Source organism: Sus scrofa, chromosome 5 (genome assembly GCF_054392235.1).
Source record: "Sus scrofa isolate SSC_HxYL_T2T_F1_AM1 chromosome 5, Sscrofa_HxYL_maternal_Yorkshire_Landrace_v2.0, whole genome shotgun sequence".
Classification (NCBI taxonomy): Eukaryota; Metazoa; Chordata; class Mammalia; order Artiodactyla; family Suidae; genus Sus; species Sus scrofa.
In genome coordinates, this window is record NC_139387.1 from 36624513 (window position 1) to 36650430 (window position 25918).

Sequence of the window (25918 nt, forward strand, 5' to 3'; positions counted from 1 at the left end):
CAATCCTTGATGCTCTCCTTTAAGCACTTTCTACAGAGACCTGTCTTCTGAATCCTAATTGATGTCTCTGTTCTTCATCATTACTGAGATACTTAAAAATTCATTTGAAGGAGCCACCTGATATCTGAAACAAAGAGAATATTAAATCAGTCCCTATGCAGCCATGCATCTAGGGGGCCCTTGATAAATGTTAATTGGTGGTGACAGCATCTCTGTCGTGTAAATTAAGACTGGAACAAACAAGACACAGTGGAACATAAAACAAAAATCCTCTGCAGGATAGCAGCCTGGATCTTACAGGGTGGGAGAGACACAGCCCTGGTTGTACACACAGCTTTGTTACCACTTATTGCTAAGGTGAAATCAGTAAAAGCAAGTATGTAGAATGTGGCCTGCCTGCCAAACAAGGGCAATGATAACTGCTGAGCAAGGAACAAATGACAAGAAAACCAAACAGCAGATGGTAAAAAAAAAAAAATGACTTCGTCATGACTTAAGTTTGCTGAGATATGCTATAAGGACTCAAGGAAAAAGAATATTTTACTTTATTACTCATAACAAAATCCTGTTTATGAGCCAAAGATGTAGACATAAAAAAAAGGGCCTACCTCAGTAAATGAGAGTTTTGTAGCCTGTGTTTACCAGGTCCTACCACTCTGGGCTACTGCAGAAAACGGACCATACACAGTTCCACCTAGGTGTTCTGGGGAGTCCCTAGGAAGTGTCTCACATGTGCTTACAGTGACCACGTATAGTTTGCTTAGCAACACTGCCACTTCTCCCAATAACCACACATCTCTAGGTGTCCCTCTGCCTGCCACTAACATTTACTAGGGACTGAGTTACCATGGGGCACAGCATGGAACCTCCTCAGGCTGTTCAACCCTACTGGGGATCTGTGACAAGGTACATTCTTTGTGTTACCCTCTATTGAATGAGCACCAAAATGTCTTAGCTATTCTTCTTATATTTTAGCCTTCCTTCTCTCTAGAGGGCGCAAAGTGAAGTCCATGGAGTCTAAGCTAGAACGTAATTCCTCAAGTGATGGATCCCATTCTGTGTTCTCTTTTCCAGTTAAGTAAGGTGGTCTTACTGAGTTAAGGGTGTCACACCTGGTTCCCTCTTCCCTTTCTTGATCTCTCTGTTTCTCATGCAAATAGACTTTGTTTATTGCATGTGATAGACTAAACTGGTACATCCTCTATAAACGCAATTTGGCAATGCTTTCATCCGGCAATTCCACTTTTATACATTAACTTACAGATATACTTGCCCATATGTGAAAAAACAATTCATTTAATGTTGTTTACTGCATTGTTTATAGTAACAAAAGTTGGAAGCAGCTCCAATGTCCATCTGTAGGATTCTAGTTAAACACATTAGGGTTCCTTCAAAGCCCAGAGCAGCCAGAGCAGGAACAGGCAGAGCAGCAGGTCCAGACACAGCACAGGCTACTCTGCTCCTGCATATGGAGGTTCCCAGGCTAGGGGTCAAATCAGAGCTGTAGCTGCTGGCCTACGACACAGCCACAGCAACTCAGGATCTGGGCCACGTCTGCGGCCTACACCACAACCCACGGCAACTTCAGATTCTTAACCCACTGAGCAAGGCCGGGGATTGAACCCACAACCTCATAGTTACTAGTCAGATTTGTTTACACTGCGCCACAACGGGAACTACTCCGTTCAACTTTCTGACCCAGCAAATCCAGGAGGGATCTTGGACCCCTCAGACATCAAGTACATACTATATCTGTCAGGGCCCAGCTGGGAAAACAAACTACCAGAAACATTTCAACAGAGAAAACTTAATATAAGCTATTGGAGAACTTAAACAAACTGAAAGGAGAAAGAGAGCATGGTAATTCTAAGAAGCACCTCACACCCTGAGGCTAGAAGAATGGAGGGAAAACGCTGAGGTGATTCAAATGCAGCCCCAAGTAGGCTGGAGAGACCTCCTGGGAGGTGGTCAGACCTCTGAGAAGGAGTCACTGCCCAGCTTCTGCTGGTGCCTCTGAGGGGACAAAATGAGACTGCCTCCCTCCGCCCAAAAAAAAGAGAGGTAAGAGATGGGATTGAGGAGACTGCAACCAACTGCCACCATGGAGGCAAAGGTCATTCATTGGTAAGGGATGCAGAGAGGAAACGTTAGCAAGAGAGAACTTTCCAGGTTCTCTAGTGTCCTCTCTTAGCAGACCTAACAGAGAGCTAACAGGGTCTGCAGATTCCAGAGTGAGACAACAACTGAGACGATATCTTATTGACTTGCATGCCCCCTTAAAAAGAAAGAAGCATTTTTTTTTTTATGAGCTAACATGGCATGATCCCTGCCCCTCCCCCCAAAAAGGCAAGTTGTAAAAGAGTGTGTATAGTATACCATCAGTTGAGATAAAGGAAAGACAAAGAAAAGAAAGAAAAAAATGTCATGTGATGGCATCACGCCCAGACATTTTTTTCCCTCATGAGTCTAATTCCATTAGCAGTGGCTATGAATATGAGCATTTTATTCAACTTATAAATATATGGCAATTTTATGGTATTGATAGTTATCATTAGGGGTATCTTCCTACTTAATAGTCCTTCCATTGACTCTTTTTAAAGTCACTTTGATTCATATATATGTATATGATATATTTATCACAACAGGGCCTTTGCCTCTTCTAGAGACAAAAACATAGCAAGATCCTTTAAAGCAACTTTTATTTGTACTTGAAGTATAAATATACTACTCATTCTATTCAAAACAGGAAGTCAGTCACTTCACAAATCTAGCAATCTCCCATCATTTTCTCAGTAGCACCTGAAACATTGGAGGATTTGTGCTTGCGCCTAACTATATTCATTTTTCTTTAACAGACAAAAATGTGTTCTCTATAAGCAAAACACTTACACAGACAACAAAATTTAAACAGCCCGGGTCTTCAAAAGTGATTACCATCAAATGAGGGGACAAACATGTACACAAAGAACACAGGAAATGATAAAGAGAAGGAAGCAAGGAAGGAGCTAAATGTGAGCATGCTGGAATTCTCAAGATGCTTTTAAATCCAGAGCCTGAAAGCTTGATCTAAAACTGGGAACCAAAGAGTAGAGAGAATACTGGAGCTGCTTTTAAATTCCATCCTGGGAAATACCTGATCTTGAAGACCTTTCACTTTCTCTTTTGTTATGTCCTCAGGTAGCTGAATCCAGGCCAGAGATCAAGAAGATTTTAACTAACACTTGCTCAAGATTCGTTCCCTAAAGGTAAATTACTTGCAGTCTGTTGTCTCTTTTTTTTTTCCCTTATTGCTTCAGACATGGGAGCAAAGCTGTTATAGAAATCACCATTTTATCAACATGGTAGGACATCATCCTTGCAGTTGTATATGTATAGTTTTCTCTGAAATACCTTACCAGGTAACTGAAATTCCAGTCTCCAAGCTCAGCAATGCTCTGGTGCTTGTAACTTCATCTGGGGTCACTTACATGGGCTTTCCTTGGTAAATCTTAAGCTCAGCCTTTGCCAAAAAGCAATCAGTCTGACAGCCACTTTCTTTGGCATTTTTCCAGAGGTATTAACTGCCTTTTCCTCATATGAATGAATTTCTGATTGCGCAACTGAAAAAAAAAGTGAAAAAATTAAGGCAGGGGATTCTTTCTTAGAAGCAAAATTGCTGATACTTCACATTAATGTCAGTAAGAACCAAATAAACAAGGTCTGTGATTAAGACTAACAATGAGCCAAGTGCAATTTGCCCTCCAGACTTTTAGCCCCAGATGCCTTTGTTGACAAAGAAGTGTCTGGCTTTTGAATCAGTGGGGCACCTTTTGGAGGCACTCCAGGTTCTCCTGACAACATGGACTATTTTTTTTTAATGTGTGTGTGTGTGAGTCGGAGGGGCTCCTTCCCATACAAGGTTATGGCTGAGTGAAGTAATTTTCAGGAAGGCATAAGCCACTGCAAGCCTCACGTACCATAATAATACATGGTGCCTCCACCGAACAAGACCTAGGGAACTAAATTGGGGGCGCAAAATTCCTTTCATTTTAACACCTTCGCAGTTGAAGTTTCTGTTATCTAAGAATTATATTCCCTTTTCTTCTCTGACTATTCATCATCTTAAATCATGTCCCTACAAAAGCACCCACAGATTTTTCTAGAGTTGCTAGCTTGGCAGATTTGGAAGCTCTAATTCTCTGACCTCTTAAAACCAGATGTCGTGTCTTAAGGTCAGATCAGAGGACATTACCCACTTGACTTCCTAAGAACACTATAAATCTCTATGCTATGCCAAAATAAATTTTGAAATGTTCTTTAATCACATTTATGTATATGTGCTTAATAAATATAGGTCAAGACCAAATATTATTATTATTATTCCTTCTGAAATCACTGTGTTTTTTTTTTTCCTGTTAGCATTGCTATATCAAGTATCAATAAGAGACCAAGAATTTTTCAGAACAGAAATCAGTTTTCCTTTCTTTAGTGACTTATTGTTGTTGGTTCCCTTAAGAAATTTTTATTTGAATATTGCTGAAGCAATGACTTCATAAAATCTTAGTATTATGTTGTTCATCCTTTACTCTCAACTTCTGTTAATTGAATTAATGATGTTTGACAGTATAGTGATATGCCCCATTGTGAAATATACTAAATATATGAGTTTAAAGAAATTGTTTCAGTATTATTGAGCACTACCTATGAAATAAGTTTTAGGAATTTTGCTAGTTTTGGTTAATCATAGCTACGGCAGATACCGAGGCTGACTCCCTCCAAATCCATTCTAACTTCCTTCTCACGTACTTCATAAGCTGGAAAGCTAAAAATCCCTTTGACCCTATTTGACCCTAGATGCCTTTGAGGCTGAAGTTCAGGTGTAACTTATATTCTGATGAGACGCACTTACATAAACTGAATTAGATGGAAGGAAGGCAAAGCACAGTCATCTACCATGATGGTATTCAATCATGGCAATAACAGCAGCAGCATGGGTCCGAGTTAGCTGTTTCCTAATCATAGCAGAAGTGACAGGATTCTGGTGCCAGGGCTTGCAGCAGTGGATTATCAGCTTAGCAGGGAGTTTCCTGGCTCTATGACTTCCTCACTTTAGCGAATCTGTGAATCTGTTGTATGATATGGCCCCAGGGTCTACTTCTTCAGACTTCCCAATGATTCTGTAAGCTACTTGTATCAATCATCTATTGCCACGATAGTGTGGTATGGCAAACTTTCCTAAATATAGCAGTTTAAAACAACGACTGTTATTATTGCATGAATCTGTCAGTCCACTGGCCAGTTCTACTGTACAGGTTGAGCTTTGCTGAGCTTACTGAGCTTACTCATATGTTTGTGGTCAGCTGATGGGTTAGCTAGAGGCTGGCTGGTTTCTCATGGCTCAGCTCAGACAGCTCATCTCTGCTCTGTGTCGGCCCTCATTGTTCAGCAGGCTAGCCTGGATTGTTTTCATGGAGTTCCTAGAGAAGAGCAGAGTGTGCAAGGCCTCCTGAGGATTGGGCTTAGAAACAGCATGTCATTTCTACCATATTCCATAGAGCAAGATTCAAGGAGTAAGGAAATAGACTCAATCCCATGACGGAAAGAGGAGTTACAAAGTCACATTGTAGGAGTTCCCGTCGTGGCGCAGTGGTTAACGAATCCTACCAGGAACCATGAGGTTGCAGGTTCGGTCCCTGCCCTTGCTCAGTGGGTTAACGATCCGGCGTTGCCGTGAGCTGTGGTGTAGGTTGCAGATGTGACTCGGATCCCGCATGGCTGTGGCTCTGGCGTAGGCCGGGGGCTGCAGCTCCGATTCGACCCCTAGCCTGGGAACCTCCATATGCCGCGGGAGCGGCACAAAGAAATAGCAAAAAAGACCAAAAAAAAAAAAAAAAAAAAAAAGTCACATTGTAAAGGAGGAATGAAAATTGGGGCCATTATTACTGCAACAAATCTGCCTCGACATTGAATATTCTGAAGATACCCTTTCTGTTTTGAATTCCTGGAATAAGCGATGTTCTTTGCATTTTAACTCTGACTTGCACAATGATAGTTTAGATGCTCTTTTTTATCTCCAGTCCATCTTAAACCTCTAAAAAATGACAGTAAGTGAGGAAAATAGGTACAAACTGGTAAGGTCAAAGAGAATGGCAGAGGCAAAAATGGCAATATAAGGGTGGCATGGAGAGCAGTCTGTGGGTTCTCTGGAAAGCAGACTCCAAGATGCAGTTGCAAGCTCCGAATGTTTATTAGTAAGAACCCTGGTTGGGGGGTCCACACCTCTGGAGTGAGGGCAAAGGAGCAGGAATGAATAGAAGTCAAACTGCAAGGTAGCCTTAGCACTAACATGGCTCGCCAGAGTTGTCCTGTGTCAGGCCATACTGGGCTTCCAGGGGAAGGGCCTGACCTTGGGCAGGGTGGCTCTCTGGAGTGAAGGTAATCCCTAAGCAGGCTGACATCAGAGAGCACAGTCGGTAGCAGCAGGATATGGACAGTGCATCACTGTAAGCATCTTCTTACTAAGCAGTCAGGGTTCCTAACAAGCAACATGTGTTTGAAGCCAGAGACCAAAACACCTCTGCTCTCATTGGGAGTTAGTCTCAACACGACCATTAGAGTCTTAGTCCCCAAACCTTCAGAAGTGAAGAAGGACACGCGTCAGCACTTGTACTCTTCTTTCCGGCCCTTGGCTTGAATTTCACTGTGCCTTTTTCCTTCCCTACGATGGCTTCCTCTACCTGACCCTGTGGCACAGTGTTATACTTGGCCTCCACAGAAGACCATCCATAGCATTGTATTTCCAGAGATTTTGGTAGAGTTGGTACCAGGCCAACAATTAGGAAAGTCAGATCCAGGCAAGGAGAAGGATGGGAATTAGAGCTGAGAGGAGCCCAGGAATCCCTGCTCTAGATGGGAGCAAGGAAAACAGAAACTGGACCTGAGGATCTGGGTCCAGGACTTGTCTTTCTACCAAACAGGGGTGTAAAACACAGTATTAAGGAAAATTGTCAATGTGAGTGAGCCCAAAAGAGAAAAATATATTGACTCCGTAAAATTAATTCCAATTAAGGTCATTTATAAATTGGCTACTACTATCTATGCATAATTATCACACAGCACAATAACAAGTAGATGTCATAAAGTGTGTATCCAATACATTAATTAGAGAGCTGAACTTTGCAACTATGTGGACAGCCGTTGGGGTTTGTTGCTTTTTCCTTGTGATTCAAGTCTCACATCATAGCACTAGGAGGACACATGAGCCAGAGGGCAGCTTCATTCTCTTCCGAGGAAAAAGAACTTTGGAACAAATCCAGGAGTCAAATAAATATTCTTTTTATAATAAACCACTTTCTTCTTTTAGTTGTGCTGTTCTTTTGAGCATGGGCTTTTATTGTTAAGAAAGTGAGTGTCCATTTCCAACATTTGCTTCATCTTAGGCAAATACGGTAAGGTATGTGCAAACATTTCATGAATTGAAAAGTGTTATAGAAATATGGGCAGTTCTTGTTAGTAGGTATGGTCTCCTTTTGTATAACTCCTCATTGTTGCTATTCCTAAACTTACATAATTTAACTATTTCTTTTTCTTCTCCTTCTTGTTATTGAGGAATAATTGACATAATTGACCATATTAGTTTTAGGTACACAACATGATTTGGTATTTGTATATACTGCAAAATGATCACCACCGTAAGTTAAAGCTATCCTCATACATACATAGTTAACAATTTTTTTTCTTGTGATGAGGGCTTTTAAGATCTACTCTTTTTTCAGCTTTCGAATTGCAATATATTATTAATTATACTAGCCATATTGTACTTTATATCCTCATGACTTAAACTTATTTTAGGAGTTCCCATCGTGGCACAGTGAAAATGAATCTGACTAATATCCATGAGGATGTGGGTTCAATCCCTGGCTTTGCTCAGTGGGGCAGGGATCCAGCGTTGCCCTGAGCTGTGGTGTAGGTTGCAGACATGGTCTGGATCCTGCGTTGCTATGGCTGTGGTGTAGACCGGCAGCTGTGGCTCCAATTCGGCCCCTAGCCTGGGAACTTCCATATGCCGCAGGTGCGACCCTAAAAAGGCAAAAAAAAAAAAAAAGAAAAGAAAAAAAGCCAACTTATTTTATAACTAGAAGTTTGTACCTTTTGACCCCCTTCACCCATTTCTCACATCATTAATCTGTAAGTCTCAAATTTATTATGATCAATACCTTTTATGATTTGTGTTATTGTTATTGTCTAATATTTATTGAGCAGTTGCTACATGTCCTAGGACTGTATATACTGTATCACAATGGCTCTGTCAGGAAAATAGGTCCACTGTAAGTGGTTCAGGAATAAGGGACTTCCTATAGAAATGAGAGCTTACGTGGCTGGAGAGGAGCTAGGGAAGTAAAGGTCTAGGAGGTGGCAGCTGTAGGAGGGGAGAGTCACTGACATCTTCAGCCTAAAGCCCTGGAGTGTGGATGGAGAAACTCAGCTCATGGGGGAGCCTGAGAATCCTGCATAATGACCAAGAGAGAGCTCATGGAGAGGGTTGTGAGTCCCTGTGTTGGTGAAGCCCTGACGAACCTTGGCAATTTTTATCCCACAACAGTGGTCTCCCTTTACTTCTGCCTCCCAAGCCTTGCACAAATCACAAAGTCTCATTCAGACTCTAACCTGGAACCACATAGGAAAGAGGATTCTGAGAAAGGAAGTTCCTAGTCTTAGAAAAGAGTGATGTTGTAGTGCCAAGTTACCAACAGGCATCATAGCACACTGACAACTCTACTCTCTAGGAGGTATGTGTTACTGCTAACATTTGAGGACAGTTAAAATTCTATGTTCAATAATTTGCCTGAGGATGAACACTAATAGGTGACAGAGCCAAAACTCAAACCCAAGTCTGTCTGATGCCCATGATCATCCTTCTGACAACTATTCTCTAATGGCCCCTTGAAATCTATAAAATACTGATATATCTGTGTATCTGTCATAATATCTCTCTTAATATTATTTCCTGTCTCTGTGAGTACCGGAGGCATATGTTTTGTCTGTTCTAGAACCTTGTGGTTAAGAGATACAAATCTCAGACTAAGGTGATGTGTCAGAGATGCATGTCTCCCTTGGGGCCAAGCTGGGACATTTCTGCTGCCTAGTGTCAAGTGAACTGTTAGGCAGCTTACAGAGATACATTGTCAGAAAGTCTCTTTTCTTCTTCTAGTTGGATAAAAATTAATGTCTATGCCCTTCTCTTGTCCAGTTTTCTCCACATACTGTGCCCTAAACAATGCTACCTTGAATTATCTGTTTGGAGGGAGATAATGCCTTCCATTACCTGAAGCTGGGTGAGAGGAGCTTCAGGGGAACTTTGTGACACAGAAAGACTGTTACTTAATTCCTACTTGGCGACATACAAAATAGTGAAAAATTACCGCTAGGGTTGCTGGTTTAATGGCAGAATGATGAGAGGCTGATGCATTAAGAACAGACTACACTCTGCCCATAGTAGGGCAAGACTGTCTGAGTTTCCTCATTGGCCAAGTTGGATAGATGAGAGGGAGCCAACTGAGGGTCATGTTCACTCCCACCTAAGACTCTTGCCTGGAGGGGAAACATGATCCAATGGAGGCTTGCCAGAAATCCAGGTGCTGAGGGTGGTATCGAGGCGGCTACTACTGTGCAGCCCCACCCACACCAAGGGAGCTGCAGTCAAAGATCCTCTGTGGGCACACCTCCCAAACATCCCTTGGGGGAGAGCCAGCAGTTGGCACCTGCCACCACAGAGGAAATCATCAGGTTACACACTGCACAATCTATGAAAGATCTTTTTTATTATTATTATTAATCACCTCTCCTTTGAGCTTGGCCCTGGAAAGGCCAGAAATAGCAGCTAGTAAACATGGGAAAGAGAAAGACAACGTAAAATGTGGAGGCAGAGAAGTCTTTTATGCATTTCTCCCCGTTTGGGCACAAGTTTAGAGGGAGGGAGGCAGAAGGAAGGGAAAACAGAAGGGGATCAGAGTTTTCTACTACTGCAAACTTTCAAAGTCACTAACAGGAGGACGTTTTTATCATGAAAAGCAACCAAGGGATTTTTTCTTTTTCTGAGTGACTAAAAAAGTTTGGGACCTACCTGAGATTGTGTCCAGGAAGAGCATTTAATAGGATTTAACAGGGAAAGAATAAAGTTGATTTGTGCCTTAACCGATTCAGTCCAGCCTGTAGGTAAAATGATTATACCAATATAATAGAAACAATGGGAGAACATAAAGGAACTCTTAGAAACTAAAGACATTATATCAGAGTCTTAAAATTCCATGTAAGAGTTAGAAAATAAAATTAAGGACATCTCCTGTAAGTTAGACCAAAAAGGGAAAAAAAAATCTTGAAAAGAAATAAAAGACAATGAACATCAACAGTCATTGAAGAGGTCTAAAATCTGACTTTATATAGAAATTTAAAAGAGAAAATATCAAATTACCCATAACATTTTTCGCAGAAATAGAACAAATAATCCAAAAATGTATATGGAACTATGAAAGACCCAGAATTGCCAAAGCAATCCTTAAGAAAAAAAAAAAAAAAAAAAAGGCAAAGTAGGATATGGAACTATGAAAGACCCAGAATTGCCAAAGCAATCCTTAAGAAAAAAAAAAAAAAAAAAGGCAAAGTAGGAGATATAACTTTCCCAGACTTCAGACAATATTACAGAGCTACTGTAATCAAGACAGTGTGGTACTGGTACAAAACAGACATACAGACCAATGGAACAGAATAAGGAGCCCAGAAATAAACCCAGACACCCACAGTCAATTAATCTTTAACAAAGGGAGGCAAGAGTGTAAAAATGGGAAAAAGACAGTCTCTTCAGCAAGTGGTGCTGGGAACACTGGACTGCAGCATGTAAATCAGTGCAACTAGAACACACCCTCACCCCTCACCCCATACACAAAAATAAACTCAAAATGGCTTCAAGACTGAAACATAAGACATGACATCATAAAACTCCTAGAAGAGAACATAGGCAAAACATTCTTTGACATAAACCAATCCAATTTTTTTAGGTTAGTCTCTCAAGGCAATAGAAATAAAAACAAAAATAAACAAATGGGACCTAATCAAACTTATAAGCTTTTACATAGCAAAGGAAACCATAAAAAAGAAAAAAGAGAGATAACCTAGGGAGTGGGAGAAATAGTTGCAAATGATGCAACTGACAAGGGCTTAATCTCCAAAATAGACAAACAACTCATACAATTCAACAGCAAAAAATCCAGAAAACCCAATGGAGAAATGGGCAGAAGACCTAAATAGACATTTCTTCAAAGAAGACATACAGATGGCCAGTAGGCATATGAAAAGATGCTCAATATCACTGACTTTTAGAGAAATGCAAATCAGAAACTACAATGAGGTATCATCTCACACCAGTCAGAAAGGCCATGATTAATAGGTCTACAAATAGCAAATGCTGGAAAAGGTGTGGAGAAAAGGGAACCCTCCTACCCTGTTGATGGGAATGTGAATTGTTACAACCACTATGGAGAACAGTATGGAGGTTCCTAAGAAAACTAAATAGAGAACTACCATATGATCCAGCACTCCTGGGCATATGTTTGGACAAGACTATAATTTAAAAAGACACATGCACCCCTATGTTCATTGCAGCACTATTCACAATAGCCAAGAAATGGAAACAACTTAAATGTCCATTGACAGATGAATGGATTAAGAAGCTGTGTTTCATAAGAAAGGATGAAGTAATAATGCCGTTTGAAGCAACATGGATGCAACTAGAGATTATCATACTAAGTGAAGTAAGTCAGAAAGAGAAAGACAAATACTGTATATAGTTATCAATTATATGTGGAATCTAAAATATGGCACAAACTGGAGTTCCCTTTGTGACACAGTGGAAACAAATCTGACTAGTAACCATGAGGCTGCAGGTTCGATCCCTGGCTTCAATCAGTGGGTTAAGGATCCTATGTTGCTGTGGCTGTGGTGGGGGCTGGCAGCTGTAACTCCAATTAGACCCCTAGCCTGGGAACCTCCATATGCTGCAGGTGTGGCCCTAAAAGCAAAAAATAAAATAAAATAAAATAAAGTAAAATATGGCACAAATGAACCTATCTACCAAACAGTAATGGACGCACAGACATAGAGAACAGACTCATGGTTGCCAAGGGGGAGAGGAGAGGGAGTGGGATGGACTGGGAGTCTGAGTTTAGCAGATGCAAACTATTACATTTAGAATGGATAAGCACTGAGGTCCTATTATATAGCACATGGAACTATATCCAGTCTCTTGTGATAGACCACAATGGAAAAAAACATAAAAGAAATGTATGTATATGTATGACTGAGTCATTTTGCTGTACAACAGAAATGGGTATAACATTGTAAATCAACTATACTTTAAAAAATAAATAAATAAATATAAAAAATAATGAATGGGGAAAAAAAGAAAAAGCAGGAGGAAAATTTGAGGAAGAAATTACCAAGAAAAATGTGAGAAATATTTTCAGAATTGAAAATATGGGCTTACAAATTAAAAGTGCTCACCAAGCATATGCATTAATTATTCAGCAAATGTTTGAAAGCACCTTATTTGCTAGACCATATTCTAGAACTACAGCAAAGACTAAAACAAGCTAAGTCCCTGCCAAAGGGCTTGCATCCTCCTGGAAGCAGACAGTTAATAAAGAGTTAATGACATGATATGTCAGCATAGGTGTTATTGGGAAAAATAAATGAGGACAGAGGAATATGGAACAATGGAGGTGGTGGGAAGGGATTGTTATTTTAGATCAGGTGGTCAGGGAAGCTTTCTGATAAGGTGACATTTGAACCAAGGGAATGAGCCATGGTGGAAATGTAAGCACAGCAAGGGCAAAGTTCTTTGTCCACCTTGTTTGCCATGTATCCCAAATACCTAGAATAGTGCCTGACACATAATAGGCATTCGTGAAATATTTGTTGAATGAATGAATCAAAGACATGGGAACAGCCTATTCAAAGACTCTGAGATGAGAACATCCTTGGCTTGTTGAGGAATGCCTGTGTAGCTGGAGCAGAGGAAGCCCTAGGGTGGGGCAGGGGGGCAGGCAGGGGAATGGTAGGTTTGCCTTTGTAGGCTTGACAAGGACTTTGAATTTTATTCTGAGACAGACAAAAATCCATTGCAGGGTTTTGGACATCAGAGTATCATGATGCTATTGACATCGTTAAAGAACTACCCTTGCTGGAGTCCCCATCATGGCTTAGTGGAAACGAATCTGACAGCAGATTTGATCCCCAGCCTTGCTCAGTGAGTTAAGGATCCGATGTTGCAGTGTAGGTCGCAGACACGACTTGAATCTGGCATTGCTGTGGCTGTTGTGTAGGGCAGCTGCATCTCCAATTCAACCCCTAGCCTGGGAACCTCCATATGGCATGGGTGCGGCCATAAAAAGACCAAAAAGAAAAGTTAACTACCCTTGCTTCTGTGAGGAAAACAGACTATAAGGGGCCAGTCATTTGAATTTATTAATATTAAGATGCATAAAAGATAAAGTGGAGATACCATGTATTTTTTTGCTACATAAATGAATTTGAGGGCAGGGGCTAATTGCATGTCAAGTTTATTCTCCTTTTTTATCTCAAGGGCCAGACAAATGACCAGATTTTAAGGACCATTTCCAACCCTGACACTTGACAATCCAATAGCCCTCTCCTCACAGCTACAGTAAAAGCTATTGATTCTCTCCCTTTAAAACTCCTATAGGATTGTCCCATATGTTTTCCCTTCCTTTTCCATTTGCATTCTCCCTGTTGCCTCTAGCTTCATGAGGTATAGTTCTCTCTTATTTTGGAAAAAACAAAAACAAAAAGAAAAGAAATCCCTTCATTTGACTATCCTGTTCTTTTTTCTTCTTCATTTCCCTGACAAAACTTATTCCCCGCCTCTAGTCTCTGATGAGACTTTTTTTTTTTTTTTTTCCCTTAACCCTGATTTCTATGCCCAGGTCCCTCTCCAAACCAGTCCTTTCACGGCCAAGCCTGCAGCCTGTTCTCAGATCTGTTCCCCCTCCCTGGGGCTCGACACATTCGCCGTGCTCCACTCCTCGGTGTGGGCCTCCCCCAGGATGCGTTCTTGGCCATCTGCTCTCCTGTCTGCCTGCTTTCTCCTTTGGAAGACGAATCCGTTCCCCTAACTATAATTAACACCTCTGTGCTGATGACTCCCAACTGTTGTTTTCCATCTTCACTTCCTGTCAGAGTTTGGACTTCTTGAGAGTACTAAGCCCAGTGATGGTCTAGCCCAAGCCCTGGAATCAAATGGCTTGGGTTTAAATCCCAGTCTCACTGTGTAAACCGTGTCACCGTTTAACCCCTTGTTCCTCATAAAGTGAGAAGAATAATAGCGCCTATCTCAAACCGTTTCCGTGAGGATTCAGTGAGTGTCTATGTGTAAAACACATAGTGCCTGGCACATAGTAAATAAGTATGAGCTATCATTACTGGAGGTTATACTCTCACTGCCAACTATATTTCTGCGTTGACAAACTCCTCACTTGCTCCTCTCCCCCTTTAACTGGAGAGGAGCAAATGAGGAGCTTTCTATGGTATCTCTAGTTTTCTATGGTATCTCTAGTTTTCCATGGTATCTCTAATTCTCAGACCCACAGTTTTGAACATAGGGAATAATCTTTGACTTACCCTCTACTTCATTTCCTCTATCCAGTCAGTGGACAGATAGGCCTTGTTAATAACTTTCCTGTTTTTTTCCTCGAAATGCCACTTCAATCTTTTTCGTTCCTGTTCCTCCTTCTGCTATGCTCCAGACTGGCCTCTATCTCCTCTGACACAACCAAAACAACTGCCTCCTCATCAGTCTCCATAGACTCAGCCTCCAACCCCCAAACTCTGGACATCTTTTCAAAGTCTCTGGCTGGTGTTCTGTCCTTCACTCAGAAACTTGCTGTTCTCCTCTGTTTTCATTCCCATAAGGTGGAGAATCCTCTAAGCAGGGAGAACTACTCTCTCTTTCTAGAGCTTCCTATACCTTTCTACCTCTCTTTCTAGAACTTCCATAATGAAGTTCTGTTCTGTGCAGTCTTATTTCCTTCCACTCACCTGCTTTGTCAGCTCTGTCTCCTGCTGCCCTGAGACCATCTCACATTCTTTCTGGCCTCTCTGCTCTCTTGCATGTTGTTCTCATCTGGAATACCCACCTCCCTTTTCTCCATCCACCTCAGTTCTACCTGTCCTTCAGCCCAGCTCAAACTCAGCCTTCTCCCTGAAGAGCATAAACCCATTTAATAAGCACTCTTTCTGTTATTGCAGCACCCGAAACCATCATTTGATTCTGATTACATATTTTGTAGCATATTACTCCATGTAGTTTCAAAAATATTCATTTTTATGTGTATTAGATTATAAGACCCTGGAAGGTTGTAATGTTTCCTAAACTTCAGTGTTCCTGCTCCACCTCTTCCCTGCCCTATACCAAGGGAAATCGTAGGTAAATGGTAAAGACTCAGAAAACCTTGGTAATAATACAAAATAATAGTAATAATAATAATATGCACTCTACTATATGCCAAGTACTCATCTAAGGAGCTTTACACATATTAATTTGTTTAATGCTCACAATAATTTTATGAAGTAGCACTATCATTAACTCCATTTTACAACCATGGAAACTGAGACACTGAGAGTTTAAGTATCTTGCCTACGGTTGATCACTAACGCAGAGTAATCTTCACATACAGAGATAAGTCAAAGAATGCAAAATATAATCTAGGAAGACTATATTGCAGAAAATACATGGAATACCAAAGGAAAAGAAATTATAGGATTCATCCTCACTTCAGTTATGGAAAATCACTGTATTCCTGGGTTATGAATAAGTAGGACTCACTTTTTTAAAAAAAGGATGAAATTCATCTTCCCTTTCTTTCTCTGATTCTAAATGAATCATAGAAGACACCTGAAATGACATCCAGGCCCACCTTCCACCTCCTTACTCTCTTTTTATAAGTGAGGCCACTAGGATGGCTTTGAGAGCTCAGCCAGCCGTGACCTTCAGTCGTGATGAAGTAAGCATCCCTGTAAATTGGCAACTGCTTTGCCCTAGGAGGAGGCACATGTTCCATAGTGGGCTCTGAAAGTCACATGCTCTCTTCATTACCTTGCCCCAAGGAACAGTTTGGCTATGCACAAATAATGAAGTGCTGTATTAACTTGTGTCTCTTTGATTATCAGTCACGTATTCTCCACAAACAGCTCATCCACACCTACCTAAACCCTAGGCCTTCACTCTTCAGAAGTGAGTACAACAGGGCTAGTGGTTCTTCTGTCACCGGCTCAACAGCCTGCATGCTTAACCCCCAAAAGCACCACCCCCAAAACCTGGGCTGTCCTCTCCCCCCAGCACTCCTCACCTCCTGCGTGTGAAGGAAAAACTGTAGCTCTTCTCCAGCACACAGTTAAAGTGATGAGTTGAAGATGTGAACAAATCAGTCATTTTCCTGTGGCCTAAGTAGGAGTCTGTACCTCTGGGCTTTTTATTAGAGGAGGGGAAAAAGGTGGCCTGTTACCTCAGAACTCTCTACCCACTTCAGAGGCTGGTGCTTCAGAGGATCTGCCCTGATTGCCACACAGAGGTTTTGCATACCTAGTTAAAAAGTTCTTGGAATGGGAGTTCCTGCTGTGGTGCAGTGGGTTAAGGATCAGGTGTTGTTTCTGTAGAAGCTCGGGTCAAAGCTGTGGCTCGGATTCCATCCCTAGCCTGGGAATTTCCATATGCCACCAGTGAGTCAGAAAAAAAAAGTTCTTGGAATGGTTATCTGCTTACAGTAGTAAGTTAGAAAATGAAACGGGAATTAAGAAACCTTGTCATGTAATTCATCTTTCATACTACCTCATTGGTATTTGAATATGTTTCCTCTACGCTCAGATGATTTCCGTAAGGGTTGGAAACTTCAGATTTCACTTCATTAAGCACGATTAAGATCACTTTGAAACAGGAGTCATTCTACCTCCAGAAAAACTTGTGTGTGTGCGGACGTTTTAGCTGCCACATGCATTCTTGACTGGCATTCGAGTGGATTATTTGCTGTCTTGCCTTTGGCATCTATTCTTCCTTAATGACTTCGATCCTCCACCACCACTGAAAGTGACTTGAGGCACTACAGATTGCAAAGGCAGCCTGCTAGATGAAGCAGAGAAGCTGCAGGAAGCATACACTGTGAGAGAAAAGTGAATGCAGTTCCCCCGAGACCGGTGTGCGTTAATGTAACCATGGTTTTTAATCTCCTCAGATAGTCTCTCTGTAACCATACGTGCCTTGTATAGTATGTTCAAAGGAAACATGATAATAGCTAACAGCTGGACTCTTTCTAGTACTTTTTTATCAAGTCCTTCTAGTTTGCAGCTTTCCAGAACAAAGAGTAACCCTAATGCTTAAGCCCAGAAGCTTGATTTATACTTAGTGGAATGAAACCTGTCAAAATTTTATTACCAGTCGATTTATACCACAATATATGTATGGAGCAGCTATTGTACACAAGGATGACTTATTGTGAGGCACTAGAACTTTCCATTCGTTAGCTTTCTCTCAACTTTGGAAATTGTAATGTCTCCTTTGTTTGTATTTCAATAGCTGCCATTTAGCCAGCTGCCATAAAGATAGCCATCTCCATGTGATTTCTTTTGGAGCTGCAATTCGCATATTAAAGTAGAATCCATATCTTTCATCCTTCTTGGGTGATGAACAGAAAAGATCCTGTCCACAACTGTTCTAACACCTGCGTGTTCTCCCTCGCTCATAAAACCCAATGCAAGGTTAACTCTTGGACTATGTGTAATCATCACAGTCCTTCTGAAATCCGCAAATGCCAAGGCATTTGCTCCACAAGACAGCCTGGAACCAAGGTGTAATCAAGCCTTTCGTTGGTCCCCCTGGACTGGGCTATGAATCATCTTCCTTTCTTACCCAGCTGGCACAGATAAATAGAAACTGAACAGCATTTTGTCTCCTAAAGAGTATACCTTCCTTAAATTACCGTAGGGTACTAGCTGTTGTATTCACTTGCAGCTTTTATAAAGCCAGACAGATCTTAGGAAGGCCAAACTTATCTCAGGAAACAACCCACATGGGGAGAAAGCCCATTGCACACTTCAAAACCTCTTAGGGAGACGGAATATGCATAACTGTCCTCAGGGTCACCTGCTTGGGAAACTTGAGCTGATGACACCTGAACAGCACTGTGGCTCCAAGCAATAACACCATCTTTTGTTCTCAGTTTCATTTCACTGCCTAAATCCTTCTGTCACCTGCCTCTTCCCCAGGGGCTGAGCTAATGGGAGATTGTTACACCTATCAGTAAGTCCATCTGGTTCACTGAAATCTTCTCACAAATAGTAGCTAGTCAAAAGATGGGGAGAGTGGCACAAAGTGGCCTCATATCTGTGAATCCCCCCAACTTTGTGGGAAAAAAAAGCACTAGTTTACCCTTCACTGGAGCAGCAGCCTATAAGGTAACGGATCCTTTCAGAACATTCAGACATGGCCTAAATTAAGGCTGATGTTTATTTGGCTTGTTCCGGGTATTTTATTCAGGTCAAGTTTGTAATGCTTCAGCCTTCCATTGAAAGTGACTTTCTTTCTTAATTGTCATAACATGGAGTGAGTGTAGGTCATCTAAGTATATATTTCCTTCTAAAAGGAAATAATGTATTCACAATACAACAAAGAGCAGGGAAATCTTTTCCCCCCTTTTAGATTCCTGCTGAATATTTTAAGAATCAGTATGAGTTGTAGCACTTACTCATTTTTAAACCATGGGTCAGAATGGTGGCACTCCTCCAGTCTGTGGCTGGGACAGAGTTTCCCCAACTATGTGCTGTAGTAACAAAGTGCAAACACTCTGGGACCACCTGCCTGGGTCAGAATCCTGGCTCCACTACACTAGCCGTGTGATTGTAGGCAAGTGTCTCAATCTCCACGTGCCTCCGTTTCCTCATTTACAACATGGAGGTAATAGTAAGGCCTACTTCATGAGATGGTAGTGAGGATTCATTTAATTAATATAGATGAAGTATTTAAATAGTGACTGGCTGATCGTAAGTGGTAGATAGTATCACAATTATATTCCCCAGAACACTTGTTCCAAGAGATGTTCCTGAGGAAACAAGAATCTGTGGTCAAGTGAGATTGGAAATGCTTCACAATAACATATTTCATCAGACCTGTAAAGTGGCAATTATGTACTACTAAGAGAGAAAAGGCTGTGCCAGTTAAACTCAGACATGATGCTCTTCCAGGGATTTGGCAGTTCTCCTGAGTTGTTGCATTGCTCTGACATGTGGTAGGCAATCCTTTTGCACCTACCTCAGTAACAAAATAGAACCTCAGTCACTGGGTACTTCCTTTCTCAAGTTCTATCAAGCACTGGGTTATTGTTTCGCTAGAAAATAAGAAATTGCTGTCAACCCTGCAATGATGAATTTTTGCTGCTGTAACATACACTTGCCCTCACTGTTCTGTTGCCATACCTCATGGCATGTATAGTAACTTTTCATTCCAGAGCCAAATCATGGTGTGATCTTTATAAAGATATTAATCAGGAGCAATTAAACATCACATGTGTTGTAAGAATGTTCCTAACTCAACTGACATATGACAACAATAGCTGCCACCAAATTCACATGTGCCCACACAATGACTACCAGTGCACAGCTGCTACTTGACCAACAGCCACTAGAAGATATCTCTGTCCCTCTGTCCATAAGAAGCATCCTAGCTTCAGAGACAAAAAAATGTGGGAGAGGAGCACTGCTTAGTATCAATTAAATATTTGTGTTCCCCCTTTAGGAGATTCCCAATGTGTGTTAGCTCACTAAAGGTGGGAGGACATCCATCCTGCAGTGAAGAAACTATCTTCCCTGATTAAAGCCAATGTATTGGGCCACACAGACACCTTTACAAGCTGTACCTGTCAACACATTTGGACGTGCTGAAATAAAACCTAACACATTTGAGCATTACAAAGTAATTGGAAGGGATTTTTCCAGCCACTCTATAGTCAAGTGACAGCAAAAAGAAGACTGACTGACCCTGGTGGGGTTTAAGACATGCTACCCCAAAATATGGCCCCTTGGCATAATATTGAATATTTTCAGCTAGAGGAGTTTGAGAAAACAGTAGAAATAGGAAGGTCACCCTGGCCTTTGCCCACCACAGCCTTCTCCTTGGAAAAGTCGTAAAACTCTCCTATGAGAGGTACCTTCCCTATACATGAGGGAAAGGAGCACCCTTATCTCCAAAAACAAACAGACCTTAAAGAATCTTAACAAATAGATCTTGCTAAGGTTTCCCCTCTTTATTAGATATACTTCATACTCCCTAACCCATCATATTTCAACATTGACCACTCTATCAAACCCATTGTAAAAGCACACAGACCTATTTCATCAGATATTCATTTCCTTATGAGGGCTCCCATATCACATACAACTTATATTCAGTAAGTTTGCATGCTTTTCTATATGTTAATCTGTCTTTGTCATTTTAATTTTCAGACCCAGCCAGGGACTCTAAGAGGGTCAAGGAAAAGTAGCCCTCAAATAACTCCCAGGGACTAGTGTTGAGTCAATATCTCCACACTATTAAGAGAAACACTTGCTTTCATCCGAGTCCAAGTTTCCACCATGATGAGGCTAACTCCTTAGAACTGGTCAAATTTCAGTTTAATAACATACATTCTCAAGCCTCAATATATATCAAGCCCTGACCTACAAAATGGTTGGGGAACTTCCATTTTATCATCTTTTAAAAAATGAAAAAATAACAACACATAACAATTGCGTTATTGTATTATACAATTAAGAGATGCATGTAAAAAACTGAATACAGTGCCTGGCATGCAGTGTTGCAGGGTTCATTCCAGTGAGGGAGATGGAAGGGAAATGCAGGAAATGCTGAAGGACTTGGGCTTCCTGTGAGCCATGAGAGCCACTGATACTTGCTTGTCCTTTATTCTAAAAGGACAGATTACCTTAGAGGCCACCAAGCTGATGGCTTACTATACACTGGTTTAGTCTAACTTTATTTATTTATTTATTTATTTATTTATTTATTGTCTTTTTAGGGCTGTACCCATGACATATGGAGGTTCCCAGGCTAGAGGACCAGTTGGAGCTGTAGTCGCCAGTCTGTGCCAGAGCCACAGCAATGAGAGATCCGAGCCACGTCCGCAACCTACACCACAGCTCACTGCAACGCCTGATCCTTAACCCACTGAGTGATTGGGCCTGTGTCCTCATGAATGCTCCTTGGGTTCATTAACTACTGAGCCATGATGGGAGTTCCTAGTTTAACTTTAGATTCAACTCAGTCTAATTCTTTTGTAACTGCAGAATCATAAGAACTAAATGAGGCTTCAGCCAGCCTGGCCTTTGGTCAGCTGCCCCCTGCAAATGCTGGAGTATGGCAAAGCAAAGCAGTGACTTGTCCTACCTTCAGCTTGGCATTTGGGATGAGAACCAGCAGTGAGAAGATCATTTGGCCAGAAGAGGGAGAAGGTGCATATGGGCTCAGGGAGTTAAGCCAGACACAGAAGTCAATGCAAGACTTTCATTCCAGCCCCAGATTGGCAAGCTGAGGGAAGGATGACACCTCCAAGTCCTGCCTGATAGGCCCCCACTGGCCCCCTGAACCAGGAGCCATCCAGCACTTTTCGAGTTATCCAGGCCCACTTTTGCTGGAGCCTGAGTTTGAGTTAGAAATTCAGGTACAGAGATTCTGAAGATAGGAAACTTGTCCTCAAGGCACCCACTTCACAGCCAAGCTCCCACTACTTCCTCCCTGTCAACGAGGCTTAGCTAGCTGCTCCTACAGTTTTGTAGTGCTTTTCACATACTCACAGCCACTCTGTGGCAAGATGTCAGATGCTTAGATGCTAGCCTCCTGCTGGGAAAGAGAAACTAAAGTGAAAGAGAATGTTTTAAAGGAGATTATTTGGAGGGTGGGAAAACTATTAAATCAGTGTACTTTCTTCTCTGTTTTTCATCTTAAGTGACTGAAAAGAAGGGGAGGAAAGGGGGGAGAGAGTTTAACACTGAAAAAATGACTACTGGCAGAAAGTTGCAAGAGAAGTGGTTCTGAATGTTCTCTTCAAAGCAAGATACTATTTTGTGTTACTGCAGGGTCAGGTCTTGCTGTATTAGTTTGAAAACTGAAAGCTATTTGGTAACATGGAAAAATATTTGAAATATTCACTATGGAATTTATATGCTTCATTGTTCCAGATTAAGTGTTGTAATAAGGATACCTTCATGTGCCAAATAACCTCTCAAGAAACAAAGAATATCAGATTTTCAAAAATTTAATTGAACTCATTTACAAAATGTTAAGACAATCTGGTATGATATCCATCTGATATCTCATAGGTGGATAACTAGTATTATAGATGTTCTTTCACTTGTCTTCAAGAATTACAGTTAAAGCCATCTACTTATGGTGATTTCTTAATAACGGAAGCAAAACACCACACAGACATTAAAATCTCAGTAATTGGCTGCCATAACAAAGTTGATAACTTTTTTTTTTTTGGTCTTTTCTAGGGCCACTCCCGCGGGCATATGGAGGTTCCCAGCCTAGGGGTCTAATTGGAGCTGTAGCCACCGGCCTACGCCAGAGCCACAGCAACGCAGGATCCAAGCTGCGTCTGCAACCTACACCACAGCTCACGGCAGCCCACTGAGCAAGGCCAGGGATCAAACCCGAAACCCAATTCCTAGTCGGATTCATTAACCACTGCACTACGACGGGAACTCCCAAAGTTGATAACTTTTAAGTTGGCTTGGCTTCTCCATGCAGACATTAATAGGGTCAAGGAATAACTTGTTGAATCAACAAAAATTTTTCCCACCTACGAAGATGAAAGAAGCAAGGTAGATGAGACAAATGAATAGAAAAACATGCTGCCCAGAATCATACCCATAGAAATGAGTGGGGGAAAATTAAGAGAAGAAAGATGGAAGTGGAGGCATAGGGATACATTCACAGAAAAGTTTAGTAGAAAAGGCATTTATAAATCAGTGAAAGAACTTAAAGATGGTAAGAAGAGGGAGTTAATCTTATTTTTATGGCAGTCTGTGCAACTGCCTGGAGGATGGAGAGAGGCCCCAGAGCAAAAGATAGCATATATCATTCGTTTCCATGGCAATGACTAAGGTGTCACCATCAGAGCATTATGATTTCAGAATAGGAATAAGATATAATAATGGCATATACTAACATGTTCCTTTAGTCCTTCCCCAACTCTTAGTATTTATTCATTAATTTTCACAGCACCTGTGAAGTAGAGACTATTATCCATTTTATTTCAGAGATGAAGAAACCGGAACAGGAGCAGTCTAAATGCACACAATGCCTGAAAAGTAATGTTGCTGCTCATCTTTCACCCTACAGTATATATAAACTTTTGAAATAATCAGTAGTAAAGACCGTTTCAGTGGTTTCATGATAAGTAATATGAGTATTTTGAGCTAATCATTTTTGGAAAAGGTACTGGTGTTGTACGGAAGAAAAACCATTTCTAACAACTATTCATTTGTTTCTCCTTTGCTTTCAAAACAAAATTTTCACCATTTCCACAGGTCAGCATTGCTTTCCAAACCTTTTGAATCAAAGATTACCAGACCACCTTCCTCAGTTTACTTCTAATGTAACTGGAATTCTTTCAGGCTTTTTATGTTTTTTCCTGGGCTTCATTTCACTTTAGACTTCCATTTTTCTCAGTCTCTTCCTCTTCCTCTGTTGTATAACTCCCTTCCACACGCCTTCAAAACCAGGAGTAAGACCTGTGACCATATTGCTGTCAAATTCTTAGACCTACTTAACATGGAGAGGAAGTTTGGACAGCAGCTAAGAGGGCTTCAGAGTCAGACAAACTGTGTTCTAATTCTACCTCTGCCATCTGACAGCAGAGTGACCTTGGACCAACTACTACTCTAACCTTAACGTAAGATATATTAATATTACTTCACAAGGTTTTGTGAGAATATTTGAGAATGTATACACTCAGCAGTTATTATTCTTGGGGCCATGAATACACAGAAGTATCTGTCTAGACGGTTGTCCTTCCACTTTCTCATACCATGTTTCACATTCCCCACATAAGGCATTTTGATACTAGTCTCCTCGTGAGGGTTTCTCTCTAGTCATATAAGGAAGACAGAGAGAATGCTCAGAAAAGCTATGTTCATACTTACGATCTGTTAGGACCTCAGGCAGTGGCTAAGGGGCTATAGATCCAGAGACCAAAGTTTTCTTTCTGTGTGTCCCCTTACAGACTGTGTCATTTTGGGCAAGCTACTTAACTTCGCAGACCTTTCAATTTCCTCTTCTGCCAGGTGGCATCACAGTGCTTCATAGGTGGTCATAAGGACCCTGTGAAGGTTGAATGTGGTTATGAATATGAAAATTGCCTGGCGCTGGAGCATAACACACAACAGAAGTGCAATAAAGTATGAACTGAATGTGACTATGAACTTAAAATACTCCCTACCATTCTCACTTTCCTCAAATTTAAGAGTAATTAAGTAAAGTCTGGTATATCCTATGATGCAGTTACTAAAATCATGTAGCAGAAAAACATTTATTGACATGAGAAAATGCTCACGATCTATCACTAAGTGAAAAGTGTATTATTTGGGGGGGGTTGTTTTTAAACACGTACACACACACAAATTAGGAAAAAGGGACAGTAAAGATTCTTGCCAAAATGTTAACAGTGATTATCTCTAGTTGATGATGGTGTTGTGTCTGTGTGTGATTTTCTCCATTTTTTCAGTGCTCTGCATTAAGAATGAATCCTTTTCCTTTTAGAGAGAAGTAAAAATGAAATTTAAAAACAAAATTATGGCAAGTTTTTATAAGTCTTATATGGTGATTCTTAGGGATATCAAGCATGACCATGGAAGAAAAGCAGTAAACACAGCAGGGAACGTGCAGCAAGCCAGCAGCAGCCAAGGGGGTGGGGGTGGGGGGCGGAGGAGAAGGGAGGGAGGAAAAGAGGTCAGAGAGAGGACAGGCAGTAAGTTGAGGCTAAGACTCAGAAAGAGCCTTGCTGTTCTCCAAGCATTTGTTGCTGGGACTGCCAAGAAGCCTGTGGGGATACAGGGTCGTGTCCCCAGCCAGGCAGGCCACCAAAGTTCAAATTTCACTAGGGAATCAGGAGTGGGTGGGCTTCTGAGCCCCAGTGGCTTTGAACTGCCTGTCTTTTTCTGTCTGGGTCCACAGAAAAGGTGATGTACTTGCCGGCTTACGTAAAAGCTAAAGAATGACCCAGATGGCCTATATGTTGGCTTTCAAGCCTAAGAGACTGACTTACTAAGGTCTGGTTTACTTTCTTCCAGTGAGCAATAAACCAAATGCTATCGCCACTAGGTGGCATGCCCCAAATACTATTTCACTTTGAAACTGGCAAAAAAGTTCGTGTGTCAGGAACTACAGACACCCTGTAATACAGCAAAAACATTGTTAGAAGCAACAAGGTGACGATCATTTAAGGCTTTCAGTTTCTCCCTGTTAAAAATGAGTAAAAAAACAATCACTACCACCACGGCAAACAATCCTCTTCAGGGTAATAAATTCAATGTGTTTCTCATGGACGTATCTGAGAGTCTCCTTGGAAGACTGCCTTATGCCCATCAGTGTCTATAACCAACATTTATTTTGGTTGGCATCCTTTGCCAACCAAAATAAGTGCCCCCACAATACTCCAAAAGTGGAAGCAGGTATCTTGTGTCATTTTGGACTAATGTCCAACTATACATGCAAAATCAGCATTAGTTGAGGGAGGACAAGGAAGGTCCCCATGTAGGATCTATTACAGTTGAGGAAAGACAAGAATGGTATTCAGCCCAAAATGAATATACTCCTTTTGGCCTGATA

At 41.2% G+C, this 25918-nt stretch overlaps 1 protein-coding gene and 1 long non-coding RNA gene across 5 annotated transcripts in view; one reads left to right on the top strand and one right to left on the bottom strand.

The window, feature by feature from the left end:
- LOC102164543 (uncharacterized) lies at positions 1 to 24364 on the bottom strand. Its single transcript, XR_002344012.2, has 3 exons — positions 24235 to 24364; positions 3396 to 3599; positions 1 to 124 (listed from the first exon to the last, which is right to left on the bottom strand). It is a non-coding gene; the product is annotated as an uncharacterized LOC102164543 (long non-coding RNA).
- Positions 1 to 25918, top strand: part of LOC102164628 (uncharacterized) — a 248232-nt gene that overhangs the window by 1246 nt on the left and 221068 nt on the right. For all 4 annotated transcript variants that reach the window (XR_014803568.1, XR_014803567.1, XR_002344013.2 and 1 more), the window contains exon 2: positions 3178 to 3245. The gene's annotated coding sequence lies outside the window, so the exon portion shown is untranslated. The remainder of the gene's footprint in view (positions 1 to 3177; positions 3246 to 25918) is intronic.